General features: G+C 45.9%; 1 protein-coding gene across 2 annotated transcripts in view; it reads right to left on the minus strand.

Moving 5' to 3' along the window:
* Positions 1 to 260: 260 nt before the first annotated feature.
* LOC144767985 (uncharacterized) overlaps positions 261 to 27,726 on the minus strand; it is a 101,670-nt gene continuing 74,204 nt past the window's right edge. For both annotated transcript variants that reach the window (XR_013598408.1, XR_013598403.1), the window contains exon 4: positions 261 to 465. The gene's annotated coding sequence lies outside the window, so the exon portion shown is untranslated. The remainder of the gene's footprint in view (positions 466 to 27,726) is intronic.

Consider the following 27,726-nt stretch of genomic DNA (forward strand, 5'->3'; position numbering starts at 1 on the left):
TGTGTTCCTCAACCTTAAGTTTTTCTTTACTCTTCTCATTCATGACTGACTCACTTGGAGCTTCTCCGGCCTCTATGTCAGCAGCTTGTTTGTCAGCAACTTTCTCAGCACTAGAGGTCATCAGGACTCGCTCTAGACTTAGCTTTTGTCTAGCATTTGTAGTCTTAAGGAATGAGAAATTTCCTAGTTCACACAAAGGAAAGTTTCAATTCTATTAAGGACGCAGAGGCAAAGATTATGCTAGTCCTTTCTCCATTTTATTGGACAGCAAATTAAAAGCAGTATAGAAAAAACAACAACCATGAACTACCCAGCCCAACATGCTTAGCGGTAGTCATGGTAACACAGTAACCAATAGGAGTCCATGCAACGGCATAAAGGTATCCCACGCCGATAGTCATTCCTCTTTCGTTGCTGCTGCTGGAAAGAAGTCCTCTACCCTCTAGTCCGTTTTCTGATCGGAACCTAGGGAAGAGAAAAAATAATAATATCTCGTCCGGTACAACGTGTAATACGTCAGACTCACATTGCAATGTAGATAAACACAGGAAATGTCGGGAAGATGCCAAAGAACACAATGCATAAGCAGTACATTCATATACAGATACTGAACATTTTGGAAAAATAATACTTCTCTTAAATGAAGAACAATCACAGGAACCCACACTCAAGGGGGGGGAAGGCTAGACAAAGCCAGGGTGGGATAATCCTCGCCTCCGCATCCTTAATAGAATTGAAACTTTCCTTTGTGTGAACTAGGAAATTTCTCATTCTATGTCAGGAAGCGGAGGCGAGGATTATGCTTGTTCAAAGCTTACTCACCACCAAGAAGCAGCCTCATGGATTGGCTTAAAATAAAACTTTTTGAAAGTTGAATCCGAAGACCAATCCGCTGCATTCATAATGTCCTCCAACCTGCCCCCAACTTGGACAGCCTTGGATGCCATTGCGCCTCTAGTGGAGTGAGCGCCAAAGTTTGTAATATTGATGCCAGCCTCAGACATGATCCACCTGACCCATCTGGCAATGGTGGAAGATGAAACCACCATGAAAGGTTTCTTAATAGCAATAAGCAATTGTCTTTCGCTCGGAGGGCGGACCTCCAGAGTTTTAAGACGACGAACAACACACAGTTTGGGAGAATCAGGAAAAGCTGGATATGATACTGACCTGGTATTGCATTTAGTTCTCCTTGAAACCGTAAAAGTAACCCCTTCAGGAGTAAAGACTCTAGCAGAAATATCAAGGGCACGAACATCAGAAGCCCTTTTGCAAGAAATGAGACAGGGAAGAATAGCCAATTTAGTCGAAAGTTCCTTACGTGAAAGGTACTCATTATCCTGCCAGGATAAGAGAAAACGTAAAACCACATTAACATCCCATAAACCAGAATAGCGTGGTTCAGGGGGACGTGAAAGACGAATACCTTTGAGAAGTTTGCAAACCCAAGGATGCTCTCCAACAGGAAAGCCATCAACTAGGGCATGACCAGCAGAAATAGCTGATCTAAAAGAATTGATGGTGCAGTATGCAAGATTCTTGTGGAAAAGATCAGCAAGGAAATTTACTACGTCAGTAACAGAGAACCCCACGGGATCCAGGTGTTTTGCCACACACCAACGAAGCCATCTGTTCCAGGCTGATCGGTACCGTTTAGTGGTACTGGGGGCCCAGGCTCGCTGAATGAGGAGTTCAGCGTCTCTCGAAAGAGAGTCGTTAGACCAACGTCCCCTGAAATCCTCCAGGCCATGAGACGTAGATGGCCCTGGAGAACCAGGGGATGCGGATGACCCAACGGATCTGTCAGAATGAGGTTGAAAGATGGCAACCGAAGAGGTCTGTCTCATGATAATTCCAGAAGAGACGGGAACCAACACTGAGCCTTCCAAATCGGAGTTATCAAGATCAGAGAGGACCGCTGTCTGCGGACTTGGGCTGCCACCCTCTGAATGAACAGAAACGGGGGAAATGCATTAGCCGGAAACAGAGACCAATCCTGGAGGAAGGCATCTACTGCTTCCACTACTGGATCCGGCTTCCAGCTGTAAAAGCGGGGAAGTTGGGTGTTCCACCTGGACGCAAAGAGGTCCACCACTGGAAGGCCCCAAAGATCCGAAATCATCTGAAATACAGACTAATCCAGTTTCCAATCGCTGCCATCCCGGAAATTCCTGGATTGCCAGTCCGCCACCTTGTTCAGATCGCCGGGGAGATATTCCGCAGTGACAGAAATCTGACGTAGAAGGCAATAGTTCCAAAAGTCCTTTGCAAGATCCGCTAGGACTTTGGAATGAGTGCCGCCCAGCCGATTGATATACCTGACCATTGTTGTATTGTCCATCCGGAGAAGAACACAACAGGAGACCTTAGTCGTGGTGAATGATCGGATGGCCAAAGAACCCTCAAGGAGTTCCAAGCAGTTGATATGGAGGTGTAACTCCTCCTCCGTCCATCTGCCCCCCACTGAGAGGGAGCCGCACCGGGCTCCCCAACCTAGGCGACTGGCATCCGATTCGATCGCAAGATCTGGACTGGAGCCGAAAATCGCCTTCCCGTTCCAAGCCTCCATGTGTTCCAACCACCAAAGGAGTTCTGACCTGGCTTCTGTGGACAAAGAAATGAGTTCCGAATATGTGAGACCCTTGTGGAGATGAAACGCCTTTAGTCTCTGGAGAGCCCTGTAATGAAGAGGGCCCGGTAAAATTGCCTGGATCGATGATGACAGTAAGCCCACAATCCTGGCCAATTGACGGAGAGAAATCCGATCCCGGCGGAGGACTTTGCGAATCTCCTTCTTGGTATTGGATATCTTTTGAGAAGGGAGATGCAGCGTTGCGTCCTTCGTTTTGATAGAAAACCGAGAAAAGTCATTTCCTGGCGAGGGGCAAGGTCCGATTTCTGGGCATTGATAATGAACCCCAGAGATTGAAGAAGAGATACAGTGGTCTGCAGTTGGTGAAGAAGGAGATCCCTGGATTGATTCATTAAAAGAATATCGTCCAGGTAAAGAATTAGCCGAATCCCCATGGTGCGTAGATGTTCGACTACCGGACGAAGGAGTTTGGGAAAACACCAAGGAGCTGAGGAAAGCCCAAAGGGGAGAGTACGAAACTCCTAGACCTGATCCCTCTAAAGAAACTGGAGGAACCGGCAATGTGGAGGGTAGATTGGAACTAAAAGATATGCATCCTTGAGGTCCAAACGGACCAACCAGTCGTTCTGAAGCAGAAGGTCTCTCAGTAGATGGATGCCTTCCATCTTGAAATGTCAGTAAATTAACCATTCGTTGAATGAGCGAAGATTGATTATGGGTCTGAACCCTTTGTCTTTTTTCTCGACCAAGAAGATGTTGCTCAGAAAACCGCGTGGATGCAGATAAGAGAAAATGACGGCGCCTTTTAGAAGCATGTTGTGAACCTCTAAGTCTATAAGCTCTTGTTCCGTGGTTAAAAAAACCAAAGGACGAGGTTGAGAGTGTTGAACCGTGAACCGTAAAACTCTATGTGAAACCTCTGAACAGTTTCCAGAACCCAAGAATCGGAAGTTAGAGCTGACCAGGCTGGAAGAAACAAAGCAATTCTTCCCCCCAGGCGAACCGGAGAGAGAATGAAAACGCTTACCGTTGAATCCTTTGGAGTTGTTTTGATTTCCTCCGCGTCCTCTGCCCTGGCCTCTGCCTCCACGGGATGGGTAGAAGGAACCTTGCCTTCCATCATTCCACCCATTGTTCCTTCTGGCTTGTCCCCTATTGAAGCCTTGCTGGAATTGGCGGCCGGGAGAGCGACCTCTGCCTCTGCCGGCCCCGCCAAAAACCTTCTTAGGGAAAAACTTTTTCATAGAGGCCTGCGCCTTATCTAAAGCATAAAAGGTTGCCACAAACTTCCCTAGTTATTTTACGAATGGGTCTCCAAACAAAGCACCTTGTGCCAAAGAGCCCGCCTCCGAAGAAGACAATTCGCCAAGTTTAGGGTCGATTTTAAGTAATAGGGAACAGCGACGTTCCGCAGAAAGAGCGCAGTTGGCATTACCTAAAAGGCACATTGCCCGCTGCGCCCAACCCGCTACATCATCCACAGAAAGAGGCATACCAGTCTCCTTTGAGCGTTGAGCAAGCTCGATAATCTTTGTTAGAGGACCAACAACATCCAATAATTTATCCTGACATGCCTTCCAGGATCTGTCAATCCCTTTTTTAGGGTCTTTAATGTACTTGCCAAAAAACGTGCATAAATTTGGGTCTGTCTCGGGAGTCAACGCCACTCTATTAGGGAGAGACAGGCGTAGGCACTCCGAGCGTAGACTCAGCCGCACATCCTGAGGGAGGGGCTGACGAAGCTTAGCAGCCACATAATCTGCAGTAGACTTTTCAGGTATCCACTCGGTAGAACGGGGTCTGAAAATAGTGGTAGGGTCAAACATATCCATAGGTACTGGATCACTATCACCAAAATCTGAAACGTTGGACTTAGGGCGCCAAGACCTGCCAACATCTTTCATCTCCTCAGAGGATTCATCCTCATCATCATCAACGTAACCTTCCTCGTCATCATCACCCTCTAGGGGTAACCCTTCATCCGGGTCTAGGTCCTGGGTGGAATCACCACCAGTATTTGCGGGCGAGTCGTCCCCCCGGTAGGGTGCGCTTCTTAGCGTGCGCGCACTCTTGTGGAAAACCTCAGCAAGCCTGCTGAAGCCTTCCAGGTGCCCCGCGTCACGCTTCCTGGCCATGCGTGGTGGCACAGAAAGTACACCACTGGGCCCAGCCCCACTGTCCCCAAAATTCCAGAACCAGTTTTAAACACGTGGGGAGACAGTTTATTGACGCTGTCCTGCAGAGGTGCCAGCGCCTGGGCAATCGCCGAAGACAGGAGTCTGTCCACCTCTGCAGGAGGACGCAATAGGGGCTGTTGAGGCAGTTCAGAATTACTAGCCAAATAATCATGGTCCTGACGAGTCTGCATTTCCGCAGAGGAATGGGCACCCATACAGTAAAACACACCCCAAACTAATTAATAGGGGGTTCCCCAACACAGGTACACACAGGCAACACCAGAAAAACAGTGTGTGGAAAAAATGCCAAAGTAATATGACTGACACGTATGAGAATAAATTTTTTTTAAAACACTCAAATCCAGTCACCAAGTTAAACCTGCCACAATACAGCAGCGTCAGTGTGGGGAACGAGGCACAATTGTAAAACTTGAAGCGCCGAGCCTCAGCGCGTGTTCACCACTTGCGCAGGAAAGCGCTGTGGAGAAAGCCGGTCAGCGTCTGACAAAGACGACGCCACAGACCGCGCACGCGTGCCACAGAGACGCTCGGGCAAGAAGCCTACCGCGTCTTTCACACAGTAAATAAACAGCCTACAAAGCAGGACAACAGTCGCTATAGAGTATTTAAACAAAGCTAAGCTGTCAACAATGAATAAAGCAAACTGCCACGCCACAAGAATAAGTGAGGAGAAAACGGGACTTATCTTGACGCGGCAGCAATGGAGAAAGAGGAAGGACTATCGGCGTGGGATACCTTTATGCCGTTGCATGGACTCCCATTGGTTACTGTGTTACCATGACTACCGCTAAGCATGTTGCGCTGGGTAGTTCATGGTTGTTGTTTTTTCTATACTGCTTTTAATTTGCTGTCCAATAAAATGGAGAAAGGACTAGCATAATCCTCGCCTCCGCTTCCTGACATAGAATTAGAAAGGCAACCATCTATGACTCTTAGTCTTATAGCTTCTTTGTAGTTGAACTGATTGAATCAGCAACGTTTGATTAGCAAATCAAGTCTTTCTACAAATCCGTTGATCGGTTCACCAACGTTCTGTTTTTCGTGGCTCAAAATAATTTGCTCATAATTAAAAATTTGGCAATTGGATTGAATTTTATATTGAGCACCTCTTTGATTTAATGGTAAGAAGGCTCTTTAGCTTGTAGTATTTCCTTTATCAGTTGCTTTACTCCACCTACAAGGTTCTTGAGGTATTGGATTATCTTTTTGTTATCTACTTCTTCCAGTGCATCAATGAAATCATCAAACGTTTCAATGCAGGCAGTCCACAATGCGCCAATATTTTGTTTCAAATGGAAGCGGTGGTTTTAGGAATGCATATGCTGTTCAGGCTGATTTTGATATGCACTTAACTAAGCACCTTTTTACAATACTGGTACTCTCACCGGACGCACAGCACCTTCTTCGTCTTTAACAGTAAGTACCTATTTTGTCTCTTGCAAGTGATCATCACCGTTAGAAATGGGGGTCTCTAGTTGTCAGAGGTAGGCATCATTGTCCAAATAGGGACCCTTGCTTCTAGTCAGGGAAAGAGGGATATACTCCTAATATAACCCCTGCTCACCCCCTTGGTAGCTTGGCACGAGCAGACAGGCTAATCTCAGTGGCAGTGTGTAAGGCATTTGTGAACACATACAGTAACACAGTGAAAATACTACAAATGGACACCACACCAGTTTCGAAAAATAAGTAATCAAAAAAATTCCACAATACAGCATTAAAAATAAGACTTTCTAATGGTAGAAATAGTTCAGTTTAATGCAAGTTGTAAATGCAACACTTTTCCAACAAAGGACCAGGGTTCCATCACGCGAAACAAACAAAAGGGTCGCAGGGAAGGTGATGTGTCAGTTCCTTGCATCGGGGGAAGTGATGCGTCGGTTCCTTACTGCAGCGCAGGAGAGGTGATGCATCGGTTCCTTACAGGTGCGGAGGGGATGCGTCGGTTTCTTACTGCGTTCCGGTTACGATGCATCAAGATGGCGCCTCGTTGCAATGTGACGATCCGGTGTGATGCGACAAAATGGTGGCGCGATGCGATGATCCGGTACGATGCGGGCTCATTTGCAGCCACACGGCAGGTACTGCGACGGTCTTCTCGGCCAGTGTGGATGCAGGGCGCTTCTTCCTGGTTGCTCGGTGAGACGTCGGAACCAAGTGCAGATGAGGCACGCTTCTTCTCCTTTCTTTGGTAGCAAGCAGCCACTGCAGGCCAACCCCAGACAGCAAACAGCACAGGGGCAGTATTCCTCCTCAGCTTATCCGGCTCTTCTCCTTGGCAAAGGTTTCCTCTTGATTTCCCAGAACTGATCTAAAGTTCTGGGGTCTGGGTCCCCCTTCTTATACACCAAAATATTTTGTTCTCTGAAGGCAGAGAGTGTCTGTACCCAGCCCAAACCAGTTCTGTCCTCCCTGGTGCAGCTTCCTGGCGGGAGGGGGAGACAGCATTGTTGAAGGCAGACTAGGTCCATTCAGGTGAAAAGCAAATCTCCTCCCCCTACTCTAAATTCAACCCAGGTCCCATTCAGCCCAGCCCTGATTCATCCGACTGCTGGAGCCACAGCCCTCTCCCAGCTCCTGTCACTCTCAAGCAAGACATGCAATACACAAACCTAGCAGAGGCATACTGGTTGGTTAGGCAAGAAAATACCCACTTTCTAAAAGTGGTATTTTCGAACACAGAATGTAAAAATCACCCTCACTAAAAGATGCACTTTAACATTCTGAGTTCAGGCATACTAAACTTTATTTTCCTATATTGTTTCTACGGCCAGTTATGTTTATAAGATGTTATAAACTAACTGCGCATTCTGGCCTATTGGAACAGGTAGCCTTGCAATAGTGATACACGAAATTGGCTGTAATTCACTATCAGGACATGCCACACACATCAGGGCATGTCCTACCTTCGCATACAATGCAACCTGCCCACAGGGGTACCTTGGCCCTACCTTAGGGGTGACTAACATGTAGAAAAGGGAAGGTTAGGGACTGGCAAGTGTCTGCACTTGCCAAGTCGACATGGCAGTACCAGACTGCACACAGGCTCTGCAATGGCAGGCCTGAGTCACATTTTACAGGCCGCTTCTGTGGGTGGCACAATCAGTGCTGCAAGCCCACCAGCAGCATTTGATCTACAGGCCCTGGGCACACTCAGTGCACTGTACTAGGGTCTGACAAGTAAACCAAATAACCACTCATGGAGTCACTAATCCATAACATAATTTACAATAGGGAGCACTTACACTTTGGCACTGAACAGCAGTGCCCAAAGCATCCAGACCAGCAAAACCATCACCATTCTCAGTGTTCTGGATTGTACTTGGTTTCCACTGCCTTTTGCGTTTTCTCGCTGTCTGGCTATTTGTCTTTTAGCGTTTCCCTGCTCCTGGTTGTTGCTTCCTTTGGGGCTTCGCAGTGTCTGACTATTTTTTCTGCTAGCGCTTCCTAGCACTGGACTGTGGTTGCTCTTACGGCTTCTCTGTACATGGTTGCTGCTGCATTTAGAGTTAATGTTCGGTAGGACTTATGGATGTGTGTCACTTTGTTGTGCGGTATCTCTTTCACAGCATCACAAGCAGGTGTCTGTCCAAGGATGTGTTAATTTCTTTGAAAAGCTCCTTCGACAGCTTTATTCTGGCTGGAGCGGCCAATTGAATCTACAGATGCCAGTCATCAATATTCTCTTCGACTGGGGCATGGGTGGCATGCATGAGCAGTTTCCTGACTTCGGCAAACTCTCTGGGGGAGCACTCTTGTTCTTAGGGTTATGTATCCCCTATCTCGTCACCAGTTGTAGCCTCCTGCCCAGCCTGGGTACATATAAATCATCACGCCACACACAGAGCTCAATTATAAACATTTTTATTCTGCACTGCATAAACTGTTGACTGAACGTTCTATGTCAAGAACCTTTATTAACAACACACAATCTCCTACGTCACTGTTCTACCGTTCGACAGAGTCCGTCGGGGACCATAGGCGCCCCATCATCGCTAACTCACAAGACACTACAAGAGCTGTTCTTTGATAATTCTGTTTTTCACTTTTGCTTTGGATTTAGGTGCAAGAGTTTTCATGATGCCCGAGACAGTTCTAATGTTCCGCCAGGGAGGAGGCATTTTCAAGTAACGTCCGTACCAAGTGCCACACATCAGGGGTTAGTGTTACACATTGTAGCGCATCTCAATACATTTCTACACTAAAATGCATTTGCCACACTTTTTTAGCATTTCTCAAGGCGCTTTGCTTTCATTGAGGCTTGAGTGCAGCCAGCGCTCATTTGTCTAATCATATTGCAGTGTGAGCTTGGCCCATAGAGGTGGCTGAGTTGTCATGGAAACGTCTTCAGGGCCCAGCTTGTAACAATATATGGGAATTGTTTCTCGCGCACACGTCCGAAAACAATAATCAAAGTGTCTCTGACCCTGAGCACATGCTGTGTTCTCACCTTCAGTCGAGGGATGGACTGCCCTATAGGACAGGGTGGCAGCGCCAGGGCTGGTCCCGCAGGTCAGTATGAGGGCCATGGTGTTGGCTGCTTATGAGAGTAATTCAAGCGAGAGCCATGCAGTATATGGAATGATTACAGAGACTTCTCTTTGGATTCCTTCGTGTGATGTGTACTATGAACGATACTGAACATCTTTTCTCTGATCACCTTGAGAAAGCCCAAGGTGTGCCAGCCCCTTGTGCAAAACACGGCGGCTGTATTTTCTTTCACATCAAGTTTTAAATCCTGATGCTAACAATAAAAACCAATGAAAGATATAGAGAACTCTTGGGGCCTTTTTTCCTCAATAACCACAACCCCCCCTCCTCTAGGTACTGCCTGCCTGTCTCTCTGGACATACTTCTACAATTATCTGGAGGCATCAGGGGTGTTGCCACCTGACAGGTAGTCTGACCTCTGGAACACTGAATGAAGAGTTCTGTCCGGGTCACGTAACCCCTTCAGCTGCACCTCTACTCTTCTGCTAGTGAGCCTCTTTCAAGGACTGGTGGGGCATTTTTTACTGTGAATTTTCCTGAAATCACATTGTGAGAAAGTAGCTCTATATACACTGGACTAGAATAAGGTACGGTGTTTATAAAGTCCACAAACCCCGGAGGTATAACAGAAGTTACAGCCAGGTGTGAACTTACGCTCTAAAGTGGTAGCTTGGTCGGACAGTAAGGCAGTACCAGAGGACAGAATAAAGCATTTGTTGTACACACTCAGTCAGCAAAAGGTTTCACACACTCAAGAACTCCAGGCCAATTGTTTTTATATCAAAGATATAGATGTTTTATTTTCTAGAACCAACAGGTATAAAGATTTACTGTTCTCAATATGCGAGGTCTCAGATTAGTACTGTGCAGAAACGCAATAAACTTTGTAAACACAATAGGTACAGGGGTTGCAGTTGGCAACACAATTCTACTCACAATTTAGCATTGAGCTCAATGGGTTTTCCTATAACACAGGTGATTACTTTGTGCATTACTTTGTGGATTACTTTGGTAGTTCCAGGACTGGATCCTAGATTCAGTCCTGGGGTCTAAGCTGAAAACAATTTAGTAAAAACGTTTTAGTTATCTCAGTGTTTTTTCAGGATAATAAAGCTATTTTAAAAGTTCACACAGAAACTTTCAACAGAAATCTGGCAATGTTATCCAATGGGAGACAATTCAGGTTGCAGGTAAAGTACAATCTTGTTACTTTTGTAATCCAGTACTGGGCTCCTGCGTCCAGCACAGGGGTCTCAACTTAAAACAGGTAAGTAATTACGTTTCAGTATTTTGTATGATTTTTAAAGATTATGTCTATTTTTCAAAAGTAGACAGAAGAAATTTCATAGAAAAGCAGACAATGGGTTCCTATGGAGAAAATACAGATTACTAGTAAACCCGGTAAGGATTACTTTTGCGATTCAGTACTGGGCTACAAGGTACATTACTGGCTTCTGTCCTGAACACAGGTGAGTACTTCGGAATTGGGAATTCGGTTGATTTTATATGAATATTTAAAGTTTTCAAAAGTCGACAGAAGATTTTTCGAGTCAAACCAGTCAATGTTATCCAATGGCAGGTAAGTGAGTTACCGGTTTCCAGAAGAGTACTCGGTTGGTGAAGTTAAGGGTCTGTGCATAGACTCAGGGGTCCCCCAAGGTCAGGTAAGTACAGTTGGTTCACCCTCAGCGGCACAGTGACCGCCGGGTGCAGAGGTAGTTAGGCCCAATGTTATCCAATGAGGGACGGGGGCCTCTGGTTGGTGGCTGCTGGCTAGCAGGCCACACAGCTGTGGGAGCTGGGCTCCTGATCACTTGCTCAGGGCAAGGGGGGAAGTAGGATAGGGCAAAGGTTGCACGGCCAGAGGCACTCGGGCGGCTGGGTGCAGGGTGCTTTTGAGCCTTCGGGTGCTCAATGTTATTCAATGGGAAAGGTAACAAACGAACAAAGGCTGCAGGCTCGGGGACGGAGAGTCTTCAGGGTCGACCACTACTTCGAGAGGTAAGTTGGGCTCTTGGAGCACAGGTAGGTATGCCAAAGGAAGGCACAGGGGGCTGTAGGGAGCCGGGTGCAGGGGTGTCTTTAGGTGTCGGGAAGCTTACCCTAGGCTGGTCGTGGTTGGAGGGACCCCTGGTTCTGAGTCTGCAGGCATCGTCTGGTTCATCGAGGAGGGTCTTTGGGCACTGGACTTCGGGTCCCAGTCGCCGGGGGGACGTCCTCATGGTCCTGGATCCCCCGGGCACGGGCCGGGCTCGGCGGGTGCAGAGTGGGCTGGTCCTGAGCTTCCTGGTGGACAACAGGTGGGTTGTTGCAGCAGAGCCTCTGCTGATGGGAACCCCAATCTTCAAGAGGGTCAAGGCAGGCAGGTCCTCTGGGTGTCCCAATGTTTCTGTCCGCTAAAGTCGCCGGGGTTTAGGCAAGAGCAGGTTCCAGGACTAACAGGCCGGTAGGGCTGGGGCAAAGTCAGTTGTTGTCGTCCTTTTGTTAGCAGCAGCGCGGCGGGTCTTCTTCTTCTTGATCTTCTTTCCTTCTTTTCTTCTCGGGATCTGAGGGAGGAAGGTTCAGGGAGCCCCTAAATACTGAATTTAGGGGCGTTATAGTTAGGGCAAAGGCAGGGACCAATGGGTCCCTGTCCTGGGGTGAGGACACCCCTTAGCCTGCTCCTCTCCTTGTGGTAAATAAATAAATAATACCTCTATTTTTGACTGGATATATATAATAACAGATAGCTCAATAAATAAGAGTCAAGATTCGAGGTAGTAGGAGTTTGCAGGTTTAATACAGCATAAAGGACAGGAACAGGACAACCTGCACGGGCAAGATCTGGGATGGCTAGCAACTTTTAATAACAGTGCACAAGCATATATACTAAAACAATTGCATTACAATGCATACAGTAGGCGTGGCAGTGGGTGCGGCCTGTAACAGTCGCGAAAGATAAGGGTGAAAGTAGGTGTAACAAGAGGCGTGAACAGGGCGTATACATAGACATGTGATGTAAACGTAACAGAATATGTCATAAATGGGGCGGAAACATGGAGGGGGCTACCTAAGGAGCCGGGACCTCTAACCTAATGGTGCGCGCAAACTGGCAATGACGTGTGACTAGGGAGAAGCTGGGGGCTATGACTTCTGCGCTAGGAGCAGAGACTGAAGAGACTGAAGTCTGGAGAGTCAGAGCGACATGTACCTAAACACTATCTAGTATCTGATGTTTGGAGAACATATTGATAGAATCCAAAAGTTATCGGGGTAAAGGCTAACAGACTCTAAGACTGGTGCATGCATTATTCTACATGTAGTGCGTGTTGAGGAATATTAACTGACCATTAATACAGTATTTCTCTTACATGGAGACGTAAAGGCTAGACTGTGACGGAAACTATTGATGCGATTCAGTAGCTTAGGAATGCAGAGAAGGAGGGCTGGACTGATAACTAGAATCATAACAAACTCTTGGCAGACTGGCAGGCAGAGCCAGGACGAGCCGGGCACTGTGAGGCAGGAAGTAAGTGAAGGGTCAGGGATACAGGTGGGGGCTGTATCGCTCCTCAGCGAGGGTTCAGAAGACAGGAGCTGAATCTGAGTCCGGGCCCTTTTGAGGCCTAGAAACGGGGACTTTACAATGAAATAACGTGCACACTGTGAAACGTGGCAACGTAGCTTTACATAGGCCTGATATTCGTTACATTCACGAGAACTGGAACTGGCATACTAGAGATGGACACAACTGTAATTGCGTCTTTAATCGATCCTGGGGAATATATATGCATATTAATCATGCACATACAACATAAGATGGGGAACACGTAGGGACACAGAAATGGCAAAATTTACTTTTCCACATTCCCTCCTTGTCACTACGTTTCCATCAGGAAACATCAATATTCATGATACCATCTATCATTTCATACAGTATCATTTGCTCGTCTCGAATTGTCTTGGAACGGGATTTAGGACGGGACTTGGGACTAGGAATACAAGAGGTAGCACAAATGCCGCAAATCGCAGGGCCACATTGTATACAGAGGCAGCAACTGAATATGATCGCTACTGCTATACCTAGAAATGACAATACTTTCCATCCCCAGGCAGAAATTATACTCCAGAACCAACCGGACCATGTCCAGGTGCCTGGATTCTGGTGTAACTGATGGGCAATTTTATGAAGTCTGGTTATAGCTGAATAAACAGACGGCGCGTTATTAGGAATGAAAATGCAGCAACTAGATCCGATGACTCTACATGCTCCTCCTCTATCGGCCAGTATGACGTCAAGAACGAGACGATTTTGGAGCACGACAAATCTCATAGCAGATTGCTCTTCGGTTAAGTTACCTAGAGCAGAGGCAGTCTCATTCACTACTGCTTCGAGGGTTCTGGTTAATCTACGTATTAACTTACTATTCTGGACAGGTCCTATAAAGAAAAAGAATCCTCTATTGAAATCTGTATACTGTTCTAGAGCAGTTTCAGTATAATCGACAATTGGGGACTCGATCTCCCTTCTATGTCTAATGTGTACTAGATGTGTGTTTCTGTGATAATCAGATGGGCCTAGGAAAACTGGTGGCAGTAGGAAGGCAATGTAACAGGTTCCCTCCCAATCGAGGGGCAGACGAACATATGCGGTCTGACCACAAACAAAATAAGAATGACGTGAAGCTTTGAAAATAGATTTCCCACTGTCACTATACTTGACAATAGTAGTACAATCACTATGTCCTACATGTACGGAACCATTATTTCTGACACATAATTCGCCTTTGACTGGTAGTACTGAAATAGCAGGTAAGTCTGGAATAGGATCAGACTGAACATTCAGGACCATGAAATTCGAAGAATAATTACCCAAATTATAAACTTCATTTTCTAGATCTAACCCGGTTCTGTGGGGAAGACCTTGCTTGTCTGGAAAACATGTACTGTTCAGAAAGGACATATCTGTTGAAGATGACGTTAACGTGGACCATGCTCCACATGAACCATTATGTGAAAATGGATAAGGAAACAGTGGCAGAACTCCCTTCGGTGTCTGGAAAGGGGGGAGTCGACCACACACCCAACAATTAGTGGCATTGCTGGTCTGGTGTGAATAATGTAACATTCTAATAAATGAATTGTTTCGCATAGCAAGACGATAAGATAGTTCATGAGGAGGCAGATCACTAAACGTGTGCTCTACTGTAGCATTAGAAGACTTATTTACATGAGAAATTGGAAAACATAAATGAAATGCATAACTCGTGCAGCTAACCATTAAGCTTAAAAATAATATGAAACTTAGAAAAACGATACATCGGATTGAGTTTTGACTAACTCTCTCACTATGGGGGTCTATTTCATACATGTCAGATACCTGTCTAACCGTTTCACCTAGGGGAGGACTTAGACAATTAAACAGGCTGACTTATTTTACTAGACCGTAGTTTCAACTTATACTCCTGCTGCGGAGTTTTCTCTAACAGGGAGGGCTTGGTATCAATGTCATTTGCGGGACAGTCCTTGAGAATAGTATTTTGACAGTCTTTAAAATCTTGACATTCCTTGGAAATGTTTCTGGACACAGTTTCTAGTCGGGATCCGTGAAATTTCTTGACGTGCGATAAGTGTAGCCACCCCTTCCTGCCTTCCAACTTGACGGCAGTGCGGGTGGTTAAAAGGACCAACTTCGGTTCCTTCCAGCGAGGCTCCAGCGGACTTGAACGATCAAAATTCCGGACAAGAACCAAGCTTCCTGGAACGATTTCATGCGGTTTCACCTCGGTATTGTCTGGAAATGCAGCGGCAACCTGTGAACGACAAGAGTGGAGGGCAGACATCAAGGAAGCTAGGTAATCTGTCAGCATATTACTGGAAACATCTGTAATACTTCGGGGTCTGGGTGTACCCCACATATTTGGGGGGCGGCCGAATACGACCTCATACGGGGACAGACCTGATCTGGAATGTGCGACCATGCGCATATAGAACAGGGCAACTGGCAGGGCTACTAGCCAGTCTACACCTTTTTCTTGACACACTTTGGCAATACGGATTTTCAGGGTTTGATTATGTCTCTCTACGAGACCGGCTGCTTCTGGATGGCGTACACAATGGAACTTCCACTGGTACCCTAACAAAAGGGAAACGTGTTTCATGAGTTCAGATGAGAATGGCTGGCCGTTATCAGAATACACGACCCTAGGGAGTCCATAACGGGGGAAGAATTCACGAACCAACTGCTTGGCAGTGGTCGCGGCTGTGTAATCTGGGACTGGATATGCTTCTGTCCACCTGGACAAAGCGCATACGACTACAAGGACATACTTGAAACCTCGACATCGCTCCATCTGAATATAATCCATCTGGAGGACTTCAAAAGGGTGGTCAGGGGGCTGGAATCCACCTTGTTCCACCGGGACACTTTTACCTGGATTGAACTGGCAACATATCATACAGGTACGGACTTTCTGCTTAGCTGCAGCTCGTAAATGTTTGTTAAACCAAATGTTCTGGATACTGTCTAACATGGCTTTTTCTCCTAAGTGTGCTGGACTATGTGCGGTATTGATAATGACTTGAACCATTGAGTCGGGGAGAAACCATGTGGCTTTTCCCTTCGTCAACCATCCCTGATCTGTCTGGACCCCTCCTTGTTCGGACCATTTCTTAATTTCTTCGGGAGTAGCATGTGACTGGATATCTATGACATCTTGAGTAGGGTCCTTAACTATCATACAAGTAGTCTGTTCTAGAGTGGATGTCGGTGTCTTGTTAACTGGTATGTCTGGTGTCTGAGCTGTAAGCTTGGCTGTTCGATCTGCTAGATCATTACCTTGAGAAATAATGTCTGTAACTTTAGTATGTGCTTTGCATTTCATAATAGCGATAGATGTCGGTAAATGTATTGCATCTAACAGAGCTTGAATAAGGAGACCATGCTGAATCTTGGTTCCATGAGAAGTCATGAAACCTCTCTCCTGCCAGAGCACTCCGAAGTCGTGTACAACTCCGAATGCGTAGCGTGAATCTGTGTAAACATTAACTTTCAGGTTCTTGGCGTGTATGCAGGCTTGAGTCAGAGCAACTAGCTCTGCTGCTTGGGCAGACAGGGTGTCAATACGGTGTGTTTCAATAACTTCAGTGTCAGTAGTCACTGCATACACGGCTACTAGTTCTCCTGTACTTGTTCTCATACATGAACCATCCACATAAAGTGTCAGGTCGGGATCTGGTAATGGAATATCTGTCAGATCTTGTCTTGGCTTCGTCATAATGTTAACAACTTCCACACAATCATGTGCGGCAGAATTCGAAGTAACTGACGGTAACAGTGTAGCAGGATTTAGAACGTTGTAGCGTCTGATTTCTATGTGTGGCTGGAATAGTGTCAGTTCATAACGTGCAATTGTCAAGTGCTGAGTCTGTGTTCGGTTTAAAAGTACTTCCACGGAGTGTGGAACTTGTACTGTCAAGGAATGTCCTAATACTATGGAGTCACTTTGTCTGATAGCTAGTGCTGTGGCTGCAACTGACTTGAGGCACGCAGGCAGAGCCTGGGCTACAGGATCTAATGTGCTAGAGAAATAAGCACAGGGCTTGTATTGTCCTGCTTGATCTTGTGTGAGAACAGATAATGCTGTACCATCACGTTCTGTGACAAAAAGTGTAAAAGGCTTACTGTAGTTCGGTGTAGCTAGAACAGGTGCTTGGCATAAAGCTTTCTTTAGCTCATTAAAACTAAGTGTATGTTCAGATGTCCAGGGGAGGACAGTCGATACGGCTGCCTCCTGTGTCGTTAACTGTATCAGTGGCTTGGCTAGAAATGCATACTGAGGAATCCATTGTCTGCAATAAGAAGTAAGGCCAATAAAAGCACGTACCTCCTTCTGGGTCTTGGGCTGAGGAAGACTCGCTATTAACTGGATACGGTCTGGTGTCAACTGCCTACCCCACTTGGACAGTAAGTGGCCTAAATAGATCACTTGCTGGACACAGAATTGAAGCTTCGAAGGGGACAACTTGTGCCCCATCTCGGCTAGAAAATACAGAACTGTAAGTGATGCTCGCTCGCAAGCTCGTTCAGAACGGGCTGTGATCAGTAGATCATCGACATATTGGAGCAGGGCAGTGTCAGTTGGCATGTCAATATTGTCTAGTTGTCTCTTAAGTGCTTGACTGTAAATACTAGGACTTTCTGTGAAACCTTGAGGAGCTTGTGTGAATTTATAGCTCCTTCCATTTAAACAAAAACCGAAAAGGTACTGGCTGTCTGGATGAATGGGGACACTGAAAAATGCGTTCTTGAGGTCTATGACGGTGAAAAATGTGGCTTCAGAATCAATGGCAGTCAATAGGGAAGAAATATCCGGGACTACTGGGTACTGGGGAATAATACATTTATTGAGTTCTCGAAGGTCAATCACTAATCGATATACTGGAGGTGCATTTGGATCAGTACGTTTCATGACTGGAATGATCGGAGAATTACATACATTGGAGTCAGTTTCTACAACTACTCCTTGAGCCATGAGCTCGTCAATAATTTTGGATAAGGCTGCTACAGCCTCAGGTGGCAATCTGTACTGTCTGATTCGTGGTAACACTACACCTTGCTTGAGAGTCACACGATGAGGTGTGATTTGCATGAAACCAACATCAGTTGGACCTTGCGCCCATAGATGCTGGGGGACATTCAATAATCTTGGATCAAAATCTCGTAAAACATAGTGACCCTTGAAGTCACGTAAAAACAAACGTATTCCTTCTGGGGAGCAGCAAATAACTGCACCTAATTCTTTCAGGGTCTTAATGCCTAACAAATTTTCTGGACATGATTTCGTAAGTAACAGGTCAGTAGTTCGGGACAATGGACCTACTTCTAGAGTAACTGGTTTTGATATCTCGTTTACAATAGGCTTTCCTGAAAATCCAAGGGAAACATTTCTAGAGCCTGAGAGTGGAGCCCCTGGAACCTCGTCGTGACTTATGGTAGTCCTACTTGCCCCTGTATCAATCAGAAACTTTCTGTCTTTCCCTAATACTTGACTGTGAACATAGGGACCTTCTTGATCTACAGGTATCTCGATGAGAGGCAAGCCTACCTCCCTCTCTAGGCTGTTTCATGAATACTGCTGGTACTCTGGATACTCGGACTGTGCATACTGGTACATCTGCTGTGTAACATGCTGAGTTGCAGCGATAGGCTGCGGTGCTGGAACTGTCTGTTGTGCATTCTGTGGCTGAGAAGTCTGTGAAACTTGTTCTTGTCTAGGCGGACGTGGTCTTTCTTTAGTTTTACCAGTGGCTATATTATGTTTCAGAACTGCACACTCGTTTATAAAATGACCTGGCTGTTTACAATAATTGCATGTCCCTTTAACGGGAGCTGCAGGATGACTGGCTTGATGCGGACCCCTCTTCTGACTGTCTTGTGGAACAGATTGTGCAACTAGTACTTTCATTTTCGTGTCTTTCATACGTCTTCTCTCGTGTTCTTGCTCTTCTCTGATTCTATTCTGGTGATACTGGAGCATCTGTAACATCTGGGACGGGGTACTAGCTTGCCATGTACTTTCGACTTTCAAAACTCGATTCTTAACTTGTGGACTTGAATTCTCGACTAGTTTAGTAACAAAAAGATGAGGGTATGACTCGCTACTCGTCTTCAAACCACTGTTTATTATGAAACATTTCTCAAATCTAGAATAAAAATCACTAGTGTCTTCGTCTTGTTTCTGTTTACAGGCTGAGATTGCATCCCAGTCTTCCTTTTTAGTGGCTAATAATCTAGGTAAAACTTGTATTAACAATTCTGGTAATTCTTTACATTTATCTCCAAGACCGGTACCTGGTACTCGTATCTTATCTTCAGCTTCTAGAGCTGTCCAATCTATCTTTTTCTCTCCCACCTCCTAATCTTTTTCCTTGAGTTTTTCATATATGCCCGCAGGCAACAGAACTTTTAACATTTTAATAATATCTGGATACGTGTATTCTCCCATACGGAGCATGTCCTTTAATTCTCGGTGGAACCCTGCTGGATCTTTGTCGTGACAGGGAATTAATTTCTTCATTTCTAAGAGTTCCATCTTGGTAACTGGGGTGTAAACAAATACTCGTTGCATTTCACCACCCGCTGTCCTAACTGGGTGTACTTCTCGTAACGGATTCTGTCTGTCCATGTAAAACGGTTTACTTTCTGGGGGTGAGACATGAACAAAATGCGGGTTCAGAAACGTTCTATATTTGTGGCGCCGTTCTAGAATAACACTAATTAAATCGGTACCTAAACCTTTCCATCTATACTGGAGTAACTCGTTCAGGACATCATGTAACGGACCTGGATCAGAATGTTGACCCTCATACAGTGTAATGAGGTGCTGGATCATATACATTCCCACCAGTCGTTGCTCGGCTGGGGGCAGTTTCAGAAACATTTGTGCCACTATTTCGTCTGGAAAAGTGGTAGAATCAGTAATCCATCGGACTGCTGATCGGGCTAGTTCTTGTTCATGCATAGTACTCAACTCACTATAACCGATTCGTGATTTCAGAATGTGATCGGTAGCTTGAAATACTTGTTCTAGAGACCCTTGTTCTGGTGCTGGAAGATGAAAGACTTTCTTGTGTTCTAGGCGTAAATGTCGGTCTGGAAATCTAGATTTACCTACATACGCTATTCTGGCGGTATTCTCGTCCTCTAACTCTTCAGTAGGAGAGTCGTTTTCTTTCTCGCTTACTTGTGCTTCATTGCGTTGTTCGTGTAACCTTATTATTTCTTTACGAATTTTCTTGTACATATGCTCTATACTATTGAGTGTCTTGTGCTTACCTTCGGCTATATTATCACTCCACTTTGTCAGAATTCTCATTTCGGTCGGATCTTTAGTCGGGGAATCTTGTTCCCGTATTAAACAATTGATCAGAAACTTTAATAGCATAAACTGGGTCTCGGATTTCCTGTGAGACATGACTTCAACAATACTTTCTGGATCTTGTCCTGTACGGATGAAACGATACATTCTGTCTAGATCTTCTTTCATGTTCGGTAGGGTGACCAAATACTCGGACACCTGTCTTATACGTATGGAATATAGAACCATACTATCCTCGCCTGGAACTGGATCATAACCGCATTCAGTAAGGGCTCGCCTGATTTCTGCAACGGACTTATATTTGGGCGTACGCTGTAACGCACGTTCATGTAACTCGACTGGTCCTAGACGTCTACTTGGCGGCGGGGTGCCAGAAGGACCTCCTCCTGCGGCCCCTATACTAGAATCGTCGACTGATACTCTTCGTGCTGGCAGAGTGACTGACGTGGCGGGAATTTGTACTACGGGTTGGACCGGGGGTACCGTAGCAGGTACTGCAAAAGGTGCCCCGGTGTCAGGAGGAGCAGGAATTACATTATTTACAGGAGCTGGCGGAACAGGATTTGCATATTCTGGGACTGTGTCGTCCAAATAGGACGAGATAAAAATATCAGCTGCGGTCGGTTTGTGACGTAGCTTGGTCGGAACTAAGGGTGGCGGAAAATTACTGGATGCTTCCGGGGTCGCTTTTGGCAAGCCCTCGGCAAGAAGAGGATACATACCCTTAATGAGGGCATTCCTCTGCCTGTCTGACTGTTCGGTCTTAACTCGTTCACCTATTTCGATTAGTTCCCTTTCTTGGGCTCTTTCTGTGGATTAATTCAGACTTTCTGATTTCTTTTTCGGTTCTTTTATGAGATTCTTTGCGCCATAACTCGATGGCATCTTTCTGTGACTGTCTGGCTTTCTTTTTCCATAATACTTCCTCTACTCGCATGATGCACTCGGCATCCCACGTACCTGATACGGGCCATCTATACTGTTCTTCTAACTGTTTGGTGTACTCCACCCATAAATCTAGATATAATATGGCACTTATGCCATGCCTTGGATACATAAAATGACCTGGACTGTCCCTAGGCGGGACAGGAACTGCTTCTTCGAGCGGACCTTTTCTAGTTTTTAACTGACGTAACTTGGAAAACAAAGGCATGACTGGGCTGGAGCCTAGACACAATACAATACACAATGAACACAATAATTACACCACTTTCATACCACGACATTGAAATACATGAATGACATTTAAAATAACAGTTCTGACAAAATACTACCTGGAATACTGAGAACAGAATACATGAATTTTCTCGAGAACAGAACGGACTAGAACAGAAACTAGATGCACTGCTAAAACAGTACGAAACTTACCGGTCTCATAAAGAGACACGTCAGGACCCGCACCCACCTAAGTGGACACTTCGTGTTGGATCTGTGTACCCCAAACCCACGGACCAGAGACAATGCAATTGACCCTGTCTAGATACTACCCCAGCAACGGTACTCACCGGGCAGCAAGAACGGAAAGGCCTCGGACTGGACTGGACTGCTACGACGCCGGACGGACGAACTTTGGACTTCAGTTACGGGTGGGCCTCCGGATACCTCGGACCTTGGACTCTCAGCTTGGGCTCTGGTCGGGACTCGCCGCGTTCCTCCACCGCCTCGTCTGGATGCTGGACCGCAACCTCCGTCTCCTCCGTGGGCCTGAGGGATACTTGAAGCAGAAATATCTGCACGTGCACGGTATGGTTCCGTCACGGCTGCAGAGGATCAGGGGGCTTGCGTGGCTTCTCCGGCGCGTGGGGAAAGGGCAAGTCCCTGTTCGGGCGCCATTATGTGGTAAATAAATAAATAATACCTCTATTTTTGACTGGATATATATAATAACAGATAGCTCAATAAATAAGAGTCAAGATTCGAGGTAGTAGGAGTTTGCAGGTTTAATACAGCATAAAGGACAGGAACAGGACAACCTGCACGGGCAAGATCTGGGATGGCTAGCAACTTTTAATAACAGTGCACAAGCATATATACTAAAACAATTGCATTACAATGCATACAGTAGGCGTGGCAGTGGGTGCGGCCTGTAACAGTCGCGAAAGATAAGGGTGAAAGTAGGTGTAACAAGAGGCGTGAACAGGGCGTATACATAGACATGTGATGTAAACGTAACAGAATATGTCATAAATGGGGCGGAAACATGGAGGGGGCTACCTAAGGAGCCGGGACCTCTAACCTAATGGTGCGCGCAAACTGGCAATGACGTGTGACTAGGGAGAAGCTGGGGGCTATGACTTCTGCGCTAGGAGCAGAGACTGAAGAGACTGAAGTCTGGAGAGTCAGAGCGACATGTACCTAAACACTATCTAGTATCTGATGTTTGGAGAACATATTGATAGAATCCAAAAGTTATCGGGGTAAAGGCTAACAGACTCTAAGACTGGTGCATGCATTATTCTACATGTAGTGCGTGTTGAGGAATATTAACTGACCATTAATACAGTATTTCTCTTACATGGAGACGTAAAGGCTAGACTGTGACGGAAACTATTGATGCGATTCAGTAGCTTAGGAATGCAGAGAAGGAGGGCTGGACTGATAACTAGAATCATAACAAACTCTTGGCAGACTGGCAGGCAGAGCCAGGACGAGCCGGGCACTGTGAGGCAGGAAGTAAGTGAAGGGTCAGGGATACAGGTGGGGGCTGTATCGCTCCTCAGCGAGGGTTCAGAAGACAGGAGCTGAATCTGAGTCCGGGCCCTTTTGAGGCCTAGAAACGGGGACTTTACAATGAAATAACGTGCACACTGTGAAACGTGGCAACGTAGCTTTACATAGGCCTGATATTCGTTACATTCACGAGAACTGGAACTGGCATACTAGAGATGGACACAACTGTAATTGCGTCTTTAATCGATCCTGGGGAATACATATGCATATTAATCATGCACATACAACATAAGATGGGGAACACGTAGGGACACAGAACATGGCAAAATTTACTTTTCCACATCCTGCGGAGGGGGGGGCAGGAGCCTAGCTGGGATTGGGCAGGGCTCCCCATCTTCAAGATGGCAGGAGCCCGGGTCGTGCTTCACCTCGTCTCCCCCACCCGAGGGGTGGGGTTGGCACAGGCTGGCACACCCCCTTCCTGATGTAGTTTTTCCCGCCAGTCTTCCCGCCAGAGTAGGGGGCAGGACTGGTGGGGGCCAGTTGCTGGGTACATCAAATGGTCTGGAGAAATTCATAGAGACGGCAGGCCTTTGAAGCTTCCCCTTGCCCATCCTGGGGGAGGAGATCTAGCACCTCGCCCAGGATGTGCATTGTTGCAGGCCCAGGAGAGCGGGGGGCTCTCCACCCAGGGGTCCAGCAACATGTCTGCTGTGTGGCAGCCTAGGCAGCCTCTCAGTCCAGACGTTGATTGTGGTTAGGTTTCAGGGGGTATATCTAAGAAGCCCTCTGGTGCATTTTACATTAAATCCCACACTGACATCAGTGTGGATTTAATATGCTGAGAAGTTTGATACCAATTATGGTGTTTCATGACGCTCCAGCAGCTCAGATTGCATATCTGCAAAGCTACGTAAAGCCACTTTTCATGACGCTCCGGCAGCGCAGGGTGCAGACCCATATCTGCGAGGCTACACAAAGCCACTTTTCATGACGCTCCGGCAGCGCAGAGTGCAGACCCATATCTGCAAGGCTACGCAAAGCCACTTTTCATGACGCTCCGGCAGCGATTAGGAGGAATTCCGTTTTGAGGGTGTTTAGTTTGACGTTGCTTTCGGCCAACCAGGTCTGAGTTTTGTCTAGGGTTGAATTAAGAGATCTAATGTCTTCTAGGGAACGTATCTTTAAGTATAGTTGTGTATCATCTGCGTACATATGATACTGTTCGTTTGAGGAAGTGAGGAGTTTGGTGAGTGGTTCCATGATTAAATTGAAAAGTGTTGGAGAGAGGAATGATCCTTGTGGGACTCCTAAAGTGACAGGGACGGATTTGGATAGGGAGTGATCAACCTTGAATCTTTGCGAACAGTTTTGGAGGAACGAGGTGAACCAATCTAGAACGGACCCGGATAGTCCCATTCTGTGTTTCAGAAGGTCTAGATGATTGTCGTGCTTGATGGTATCAAAAGTCAAGGAAAGGTCGAGCAGGATTAGCAAACAGGCTTCATTTTGGTCAAGGATTTGTAGTGCGTCATCTATTATGTGGGTCATGGCTGATTCAGTGCTGTGTCCTGGCCGGAAGCCGGATTGGTATTGGTTGAGAATGTTGAAATAGTCTATGTGTTTGCCAAGCTGCGTGAGTACCCATTTTTGTATGAGTATGAGGGTGCATTTTTGTAGGAGTATGAGGGTGCATTTTTGTATGAGTATGAGGGTGCATTTTTGTATAAATATGAGGGTGCATTTTTGTATGAGTATGAGGGTGGGAATGTTGGCTATTGGGCGGTAATTGTTTAGATCCACGGGGTCAATCGTTGGCTTCTTTAGGATAGGGGATACCTGACCAGATTTAAGGGTTTCAGGGACGATTCCTTGAAGGGGAGAGGTATTTATTATCTTGGTCCAAAGAGGCAGTAGCAATGGAGTGAAGTCTTTCATGCAGTTTGCGGGAAGAGGGTCTGTAAAAGTGTTTGGCAGGATTCAACGTCATGAGCATGTTGAATATAGCCTCTTCGCTATAAGTATTGAAGGAGAACCTGGATGCATTGTTTTTGGGGTCGAACTTTGGTGAACTCTGGGGTGAGATTCCTGGGAGGGATTCTGGAGAGTCACCGTGTGTGACACTATGTGTTATTAGATCATTGGGTAAGTCCTTCTTTATGTTTTTGGTCTTCAGAGTGAAGAAGGAGGCTAACGCTTCGCAATTGGGTGGGGGGAGGTGCATCCTTCGACTGTATTTTGATTAGATTGAATAGTATTTTGGGACAATTGTTGGCTTGAGCTAATTGATAGCTGACATAGTCTGCTTTTGATTGTCTGATCTTTCTGTAAAAGGCATTTCTCTTCATACCTTGTAACTGGAGGTGGTTGGCGGATGGAGCCGATCTGCATCTTTGTTCTATTAGTCTTAGGGATCGTCTGTCCTCATGGAGTCTTCCATCATACCAGGGTTTTGAGTCTTTTATGGAGGCTCTCTCCAGCTGTAGGGGGAGACTTTGTCTAATACCATGTTCATGGAGTGGAAGTAGTGATTGGTAAGATCTTGAACATCGGATAATCCTACTGGGGAAGAAGGGTGTTGGAGCTAGAGGTTGCGAGTATGTTAGCCTCAATATTTTTCATATCCCTTTTCCATATTTTTGTTCTTGTAGGTGAACAGAGTTTAGTTTTACTGTTTCGTTGATGTAAAAGGTGATGATGTGATGATCAGACCAATCACATGGGATGATCAAATCAAGATGAATGGATTCGGCCTTAGAGATGATTAAATCAAGGATTGACCCTTTATCAAGTGTGGGTCTTATACAGATTTAGGTGAGGTCAAGGTCCGAAAGGAAGGTTTTGAGGCTATTGACCATTGGATCCTTAGGGTCATCCATTGGAGATTGAGGTCTCCGAGAAATATTTGGGTGTTATATTGGTAGAAACAATGTCCATGAGATGTTCAATGAAGGTGAGGTTGGTGGATGATAGAGAGTGTGCAGAGAGCAGACTGGTTTGTTATTGCTTGTGATGTCTAAGCATAGGTATTCACTAGAGGGGAATAGTGGAGATCGGGAGCAGTTCACTGAGAGATTGTTCCGTGTAGGCAGGCAATACCACCCCCTGGCTTATCGCTTCTATCTAGTCTGATGATCTCATGTACCAGTATGTTGAGTATGGGCGTTGAAAATTCAGTTAACCAGGTTTCGGTCAGAATTAGAAGGTCAGGTTCCTATGTGAGTATGAGGTCAGCTAAATCGTTTGCATGTCTTGAGGCGGATCTGTAATTTAGCAATATGCATTTAAGACGGGGCTTGATGGGGGTTTTGTGTGGTTCTTGTATAAGGGTGACTTGTTTAAGGTTGTTTTCGATTACCCCTCTGTGATTATGTCTAGTAAATCTATGCATATTGGAGGAGATAGTTTGGATTAGGGAAGGATTGTGGGAGTTGTCTGAGAGTACTGTGTTGGGGTGGTATTTGGAAGATCATAGGAGCGTAGAAGGGAGAGTAAGTCTTTCTCTGATAGGGAATTGGTCCTTCGAATTGAGCGGGATGTGTTATTGAGGTGACGGACTGCTCTCCACCTAGGAAGCGGTAATTTCGGGGGATGAGCGTGTAGCTGTTGGGTGAGTTTGGAGTGGTTAGTGTGGATGTTTCTCTTGGTTTCTTGTTCATATCTATTGGTCAGCGGTTGGTGATGAATCAAATCATATAAAGCTTGGAGGTCCTCTTTGACTTGCAATAAATATAGTAAAATCTCGTCAAGTCTCGGGTCTGGTGAGGGTGAAAGCATGCTTAGTGATTGTGTTGTGGGTAAGGGGGTGAACTAGTGTCCATTAGGTAGTCTGAGTAATCTGGGTTGCTGTGTGGTATCCTGCCTGGTTGCTTATCCGGGGAAGGGGGGGTGGAGGACTGGTGCAGGGGGTAGATGAATGGGTCGCACGGCACAAAGATCATGTTAGACTATGACACGGTATCTTCACAATTCAAAATAGTATTTTTTCAACATTCAGGGTGTTACACCTTAGCACATCAAATTGTACCACTGCACTGAGACGTATTTATTAAAAATGAGAGTTTTAAACCAGCACTGATGAAAGTTCCTGAACTGAATGATCAACCATGTCCAAAGCGGCAGCAGGTCCACTAGGACCAATGTATTAATATGACCAGCATCTAGCTTGCCGACGTCATCAAGAATAGAAAGGAGAACTGAAGAACGGATGAAAATCTGTCTGCTTGCTAACCAGACAATTATTAGCCTAAAGATGTCAACGCAATTGTTTTTCAAAATCTTAGCCGCAAAAGGCAGCAGCAAAACAGGGTGAAAATTCTTCACGTTACGAGGGACTGTATTGTATGTTTTCAGGAGGCAGCTTTAAATGATGAGTAGAACCGGATATGTGCAATTTTCAAGAGTTAGATAAACGTTGAGCCAAAAGGGGTAAACTGCCAACTGAGGGTATATGGTCGCACTGGACCACGGCAAAGTCACAAGTTCGGGCTGACCGTGAAGGAGGGCAGGCTGGACACAGGACCAAGACTGGCCTTCTAAGGATTGTCACTTATATCACTGGTGTGCGGTCTGAGGGCGGGGTTTACAAGTCTTTGCATCGCATGGCAGTGCGTCCATATTTAGCAACCACCAAATGTGTGTAGAGATAGGAGTACCTCTTGTGAGGTGCAGAGATGGCCTGTAGCTAAAACATCCAACCTAATCCCTTCTAGGATCAGGCACCTTATAAATCTACCAATCTATACTAGGGCTGTTGTTCTAGCCTGCCAATCTGTACTAGAGTTGTTGTTCTAGACTGCCAATCTATGCGATGGTCGATGTTCTAGACTGGTAATCTATATTATGGTTGATGTTCTATACTGTCAACCTGTACTAGGGTTGTTGTTCTAGATTGCCAATCTACAATGGGTTGGTG

Source organism: Lissotriton helveticus, chromosome 1_1, assembly GCF_964261635.1.
Source record: "Lissotriton helveticus chromosome 1_1, aLisHel1.1, whole genome shotgun sequence".
Taxonomy (NCBI): Eukaryota; Metazoa; Chordata; class Amphibia; order Caudata; family Salamandridae; genus Lissotriton; species Lissotriton helveticus.